Source organism: Prionailurus bengalensis, chromosome B1, assembly GCF_016509475.1.
Source record: "Prionailurus bengalensis isolate Pbe53 chromosome B1, Fcat_Pben_1.1_paternal_pri, whole genome shotgun sequence".
Classification (NCBI taxonomy): domain Eukaryota; kingdom Metazoa; phylum Chordata; class Mammalia; order Carnivora; family Felidae; genus Prionailurus; species Prionailurus bengalensis.
Genome location: NC_057344.1, coordinates 105,157,381 through 105,163,380, shown reverse-complemented (window position 1 = coordinate 105,163,380; position 6,000 = coordinate 105,157,381). Strand labels below are relative to the sequence as shown.

Sequence of the window (6,000 nt, the reverse complement as noted above, 5' to 3'; positions counted from 1 at the left end):
AGTGAGTGCCTTGTGCCTTGGTGTGCCTTGGTGTGCCAGGGTTCGGGTGGAGGTGGCTCTGGTAGGAGATGAATCTTGTCAGTACACCACGGTATCCACTAAAATCCACCTCTTGCACTGCTTGGGTCAACTTGCTTAATATAATAAATTTACTTCAGCTGGGAACAGCTCCTCTAGGATTCTGATTGGTCTCTTTTTCTGAGGAAAAATAGGTTAGTGGGATGAACTTTTAGCCCCAGGAGGGCAGCTATCCTTGGGGTCCTTGTAATGAGATAAATGTAATTTATCCTTGTAAATGAGAATTTACAATCTCTGTCTTCTGTTTCTCATTCTAGATTTGCCTTGCCTTAGGGGCTTTCCCTGAGAAGCCCAGGACTCTGGCTCACACTGTGGTGGCTGTACTTACCCATTTTCTTCTGAAATTTGGCAAAGAAATACTAAAAGATGCTCCAGTGGATAAATCTGGGTACCAAAGATATTTCTTCCTGCTCCAATGGTGTAAGAACAACCCTATCTTTTGTTACCCTGGGTTAATTATTCCTGCCGGGATGGTAACTTCTTTCTTGCCTATTGGCCTCTGGGGAAATAGGATTTCCTAACTCATAGAGGCCAGAGTTGGGGTGGGAAGTGGTGGCAATAGGGCAACTTTTACCTTTACTCTTTATTTCTCAGACCCATATATTCTGCCCATTGAAGACAGAGCACCCTATGATGGTTCTTAGTAAGTACACATTGTATCCCGGAGGCTGATGCCTCACTCTTGCAGTGTATACCCATTTTTATTCCTTAGGCGAATTTCCGAATTTAGATTTGCTGACCAAATGGCTACAGTAAAATCAGCTTACAAAGATGAGAGTAAGTGTTCCTTCCTACATCTGTCTAGGCCATGGCAAAAATACCCTGGGCTGTCTACAAATGCTCTTCTCCTATTCCATTCCAGATTGTTTGCTCTGGCTGGCAATTTGCACCCCTAAGTTAGTGCTTCCAAGGAACCTTGCCCTAGTATGGAGGAATGGATTCTGTCATGGAATTGTCCTGGCAAACAGCTTGTAAAATGAAGGATATAATTGTAGTTGGCGAATATAGAGTGAAGTATCAGTAAATACCGCACTATTCCATGATAGTTAAAATCTCCACTTGGGAATAATACATTATATATTTCAAGAAGAAAGCAGTCTGTTCTAAAAGAGGTCAGTTTGGCCAACCTGAAAATGGGAATACAAACTTTGCAGAAGACTGTTCTGACTTAGCCTAATGAATGATTAACTGGCTGAAATATCATTAAGGTTATGACTGTGTTGTATATCAAGCTTGTTTAGGGCAAATAAAACAGCACTTAGAGGATTGTGCTGAAATAAGCAGATTGCAGCAAATGCTGTTTGGCCTTTGCAATAAAATGTTTTCCTTAGCCTTTTTTTTTCCTCTTGTAAGAGATAGCAAAAAAATTGATGATGGCTTTCTGTTTAATTGGGATGTATGGGGGTAACATGGAGGAAAGAGGTTTTTGGATGGAGAAAGAGGAATAGGTACAATAAATAGGGATCATCTGTGAGGACTCAGCTGTCCTTTGATCCCCCTCTCCTTGTTCAGTGGTAGGAAAAGTGCATAATGATCCTCCCTCAGGACAACATAATTAGGATGTATGTCTGTGGGCCAACAAAGATGGCACAGGTGATGTCTACACTGTGACCTCCATCGATCTGTTGGAAACAGCCACACGGGAAGGCCTGAAGTGCCCTTTGCTCAGAGACAGGTGGTGAGCTCATTGGGCTCCTTCTGCTGTGATAGCATTGTAGTGAGGAGAGCAGGGACTTTGAAGCCAGACCCGAGTTCATATTCTGGCTGTGCCACCTGCAAGCTGTGTGACTTTGAGTAAGTAACCTAACTTCATCTGCCTTGTTTTCTGGTCTGAAAAATGGGGATAAAATTATCTACTAAATGAGATTGTTGTAAGAATAAAATGAGTTAGTGTATGGAAAAGGTCTAGCACATAGTTACTGCTCAATAAATGTTCACCTCCTTCCCTCTACCCCACTAGAAGGCCTTGCTATGCTGCAGGGAATTGTCCTCTGGTGATTCTATAGAAAAGTCCTCTTTAGGCATGAAATCATCTGCCAATTGTGGCCAGGACACAGGCTTCGTGGCTCTTGGGGGCCAACTAAGGTGCAGGGCTCTGCAGAAAGATGTTTCACCGTACCTATGACAGGACGGATGCCAGGGTCTCTTCCCTGGCCATGGCAGAGTTCTTTCCCTGAAGAGTTGGAATAACCCCATTCTCATGTGGAGTATACCCCAGGTTTTGAAGAGGCTCCAAACTAGAGGGACAAGGAAAGCCTAAGGCTGAGCAGAGAACCAACCTTACCCTAGATCTGGGCTTCTGATGAAAGCACTGCTAGCCTCACCTTCTCTTCTAAATGTCCTTTGAAATGCTTACTCTCCATGGTAGACTTGGAGCAGACTGCTTTACCTGAGGGATGCTTTTTGCAAGTCTTCCCCAGGGCCTCTTTCAAAGCTTGATTGATCCCTAACTTCTGCTAATAAACCTCTGGTGTGGCAACCTGCAGGGATCTTTGCCCTCCCAAATTGCTCCTGGATATTGATTCAACCCATCAGGACATAGATGGTAAATCAGAATGAGAGCCTTTGCCCTTACTCCCAGATCTAGAAACAATTTGATGAACTTCGAGTAAGCAGTATTTATAACATATAAAATGTCAGCTCTCCCTTTGCCCCTCTCGGCCTGTGGCATGCCACATACAATTTGTCTTTGTTCCAACTGTGACAGGACGTAACCTCGTCATTCTGGCCTGTTGCAATTAAGTGTTCTCAAAGCATATGATCAATGAGGAAGAGGAGGAGGGCTGATAATAGACTAATCTTTCAAGGTCCTGCTTAAGCAATCATAGATAATATAGGAGAGGAAATTCTGGAAACCATCATTTTATGTATGTATGTATGCACCCCACAACATATTTAAAAAATTTTTAATTCCAGTGTAGTTAACATACAGAGTTACATTAGATTCAGTATTAGTATAGTATGGTGATTCAGCAGTTCTGTATATTACTCAGTGCTCATCGAAATCAATGTATCTTAATCCCCTTTACCTATTTGACTCATCCCTCATACCACACTCCTTTCGTAACCATCTGCTTGTCTTCTACAGTTAAGAGTCTGTTTTTTTGGTTTGTCTCTTTTTCCCCTTTGTTCATTTGTTTTGTTTCTTAAATTCCACATATGAGTGAACTCATATGGTATTTGTCTTTCTCTGACTGGCTTATTTTGCTTAGCATTATACTCTAGATCCATCCATGTTTTTGCAAATGGCAAGATTTCATTCTTTTTATGGTTGAATAAGATTCCATTGTATATATATATATACCACATCAAAATAAAAAGCTTCTGCACAGTAAAGGAAAACAAAAAACTAAACTAAAAGACAACCTACTGAATAGGAGAAAATATTTGCAAATGACATATCCAATAAAGGAGAAGTAATCAAAATATCTAAAAACCTTATAAAACTCAACACCCAAAAAGCAAATAGTCCAATTAAAAAATGATCAAGAGACATGAACAAACATATCTCCAAAGAAGAGCTACAGATTGCCAACAGATACATGAGAAGATGCTCTCAACATCATTCATCATCAGGGAAATGCAAATTATCACCTTACACCTGTCAGAATGGCTAAAATAAAAAACTCAAGAAACAAGTGTTGGTGAGGATGTGGAGAAAAAGGAACCCTTGTTCACTGCTGGGAGCACAAACCAGTACAGCCACTGTGGAAGACAGTATGGAGGTTCCTCAAAAGGTTAAAAATAGAACTACCCTAGGATCCAGGAATTTGCATTACTAGGTATTTACCCAAAGAATGCAAAAACACTAATTTGAAGGGATACATGCACCCTGATGTTTATTGCATCATTATTTACAATAGCCAAACTATGGAAGGAGCCCAGCTGTCCATCAATAGATTAATAAATGAATGGAAGCCATCATTATTATCCTACTTCTGTCCCTATTGAAATTCAATCTTAAAGCCCCCAGGTTTTTACTTTTCTCTTTCATACATAGACAGAATATGTTGTACTTTTGTTGAGGTGAAAAATCCAAATAATTAGAACAAAGTTTTCAATGAGTTTGCTCTTCAAACTTCTAGGATTCTCTCTAATCAAAGTGTCAGTTTAATCACTGAATCATTTTTTACATGGCTTTGTGTGGCTTTAATCTCGGGGTTGTAAGCAGTTAGAAGAAGAGAGCAATATTTTAGATCAGTGGTTCTCAAGCTTTAGAGTACATCAGAATAACCTGGAGGGCTAATACAAAACTCATCTTGCCCATCCTGACCCTCAGCACTTCAGGCATGGTGCCTGAGCATCTGCATTTTTAACAGGTGATGCTGGTGCTGATGCTGCTGGCCCAGAACCCGGCTTCGAAAATCACTGATTTACATAATAAACACCTGAGCATTTGGAACTGTTAGAGAGCAGAACTATTTTGTAATGAAAAGTATAGCAGATTTGATGGGGGGAGTCTTGGGTTCAAGTGGCAAAATGCAGACTACAAGTGGTGAAGCAACTGAGTTTTCAAGACTCAGTTTCATCATAAAATCAGGAATGAAAATAATGCCTGTGCCACAGAATTGCGGGTAAGATGAGATAAGATCATGTGTGTGAATGAGCTTGGTAAATGGCAAAGTACAATCTAAGTTTAGCTCGTTCTGGATGTGCTTTCAGTAGTCAGTTTTTTCTTCTTAAGATTTTAACTTCTGGGATAGAAATCTTTCATCGTTATCATCATCATGAAAATAGTAACAATAACCATGTCTCCCAGTCTCCCACTTGTGTACTTTTTGTGCTAGGCACTTAACACATTTTGTTTACATCTTTCAAAAGCCCCATAAAATCTATTTTATCATATAAATGTTTGCTTTCCTAAAAGGAATAGAGTCAGAATTTACATAATTTTTTGAAGATGGAGGAAGAGGCTATGATGTAAGCAATGCATGCAGTCTCTAAAAGCTCAAAAGGGCAGAGAAACAGCCTTTAGAAGGAATGCAGCGGTGCTAACACATTTTAGACTTCGGATCTCCTGAACTGTAAGATAATAAGTTTTAAGTGCATGCATTTCTGGTAATTTCTTACACCAGCAATAGGAGGCTAACACAATTAAAATTTTCAATGAAAAATTTAGAAGATTGGGTACAGAAGCGATGTTTACATTTTTCATTGTCCAGGCAGCGCATGTGAAAATCAGTTCACACTAGCAGTGTCTAGGTACCATCCCTTCTTATTCAGGTTCAGGAACAATTTTCTTATATATTTCATTGTCAAATGTGCTCCTCCTCCCTAATTTCATAATTTCCACTGAGAGAAAAAAAGAGCAACTCTGTTATACTCACAATGTTGTGGCTCTTTAGAACCTGTTGGTGTGAAAATAGTATCTTCTTGTTTTTGCAGTTCCCTAATACCATTTATTTATATTGGTTATATTATTAGTTCTGACGATGCCACATCCATTGTGCTGCTTATGAATACTGGCTGCCAGTGAGCTGATGGTCATCAGGTGATGATCATCATAAATGCAAGTCTTAGAATAGGCAGAAGAAAAATATGAACGATAATTTCTGGTCATGTTAAATTTACCTTTCAGAATTTTATAACACAAAATAGAACAACATACCTTACAACTATGCTTTTCTTCAAGTCTTTAGGCCGTAATCACTGCATTCCTGGGATCTCATTCAATGTTGGCTCGCTCCTGCCTTCTATACAGCCACTAGCACGTAAGTAAGAAGAATGCTCTGACTTGTACATTATGTCCCTCAAACAGCAGATGGACAGACTCAGGAAAGCGCAGATTTACCACATTGGTCAGAAGCAGGAGAGGCCATTGACTGAAGTGGCCCACTGATATTGTAGAATGACAGTCTAGAAAGACCTTACAGGAGATAGGCATAGCACTCTGAGAAAACCATGTGATGCTGGCTGGTGTGG

General features: G+C 40.0%; 1 long non-coding RNA gene across 2 annotated transcripts in view; it reads left to right on the top strand.

The window, feature by feature from the left end:
* The first annotated feature begins 307 nt into the window (after nucleotides 1-307).
* LOC122476598 overlaps nucleotides 308-6,000 on the top strand; it is a 52,184-nt gene continuing 46,491 nt past the window's right edge. For both annotated transcript variants that reach the window (XR_006295534.1, XR_006295533.1), the window contains exons 1-2: nucleotides 308-498; nucleotides 5,711-5,789. This is a non-coding gene — a long non-coding RNA (uncharacterized LOC122476598). The remainder of the gene's footprint in view (nucleotides 499-5,710; nucleotides 5,790-6,000) is intronic.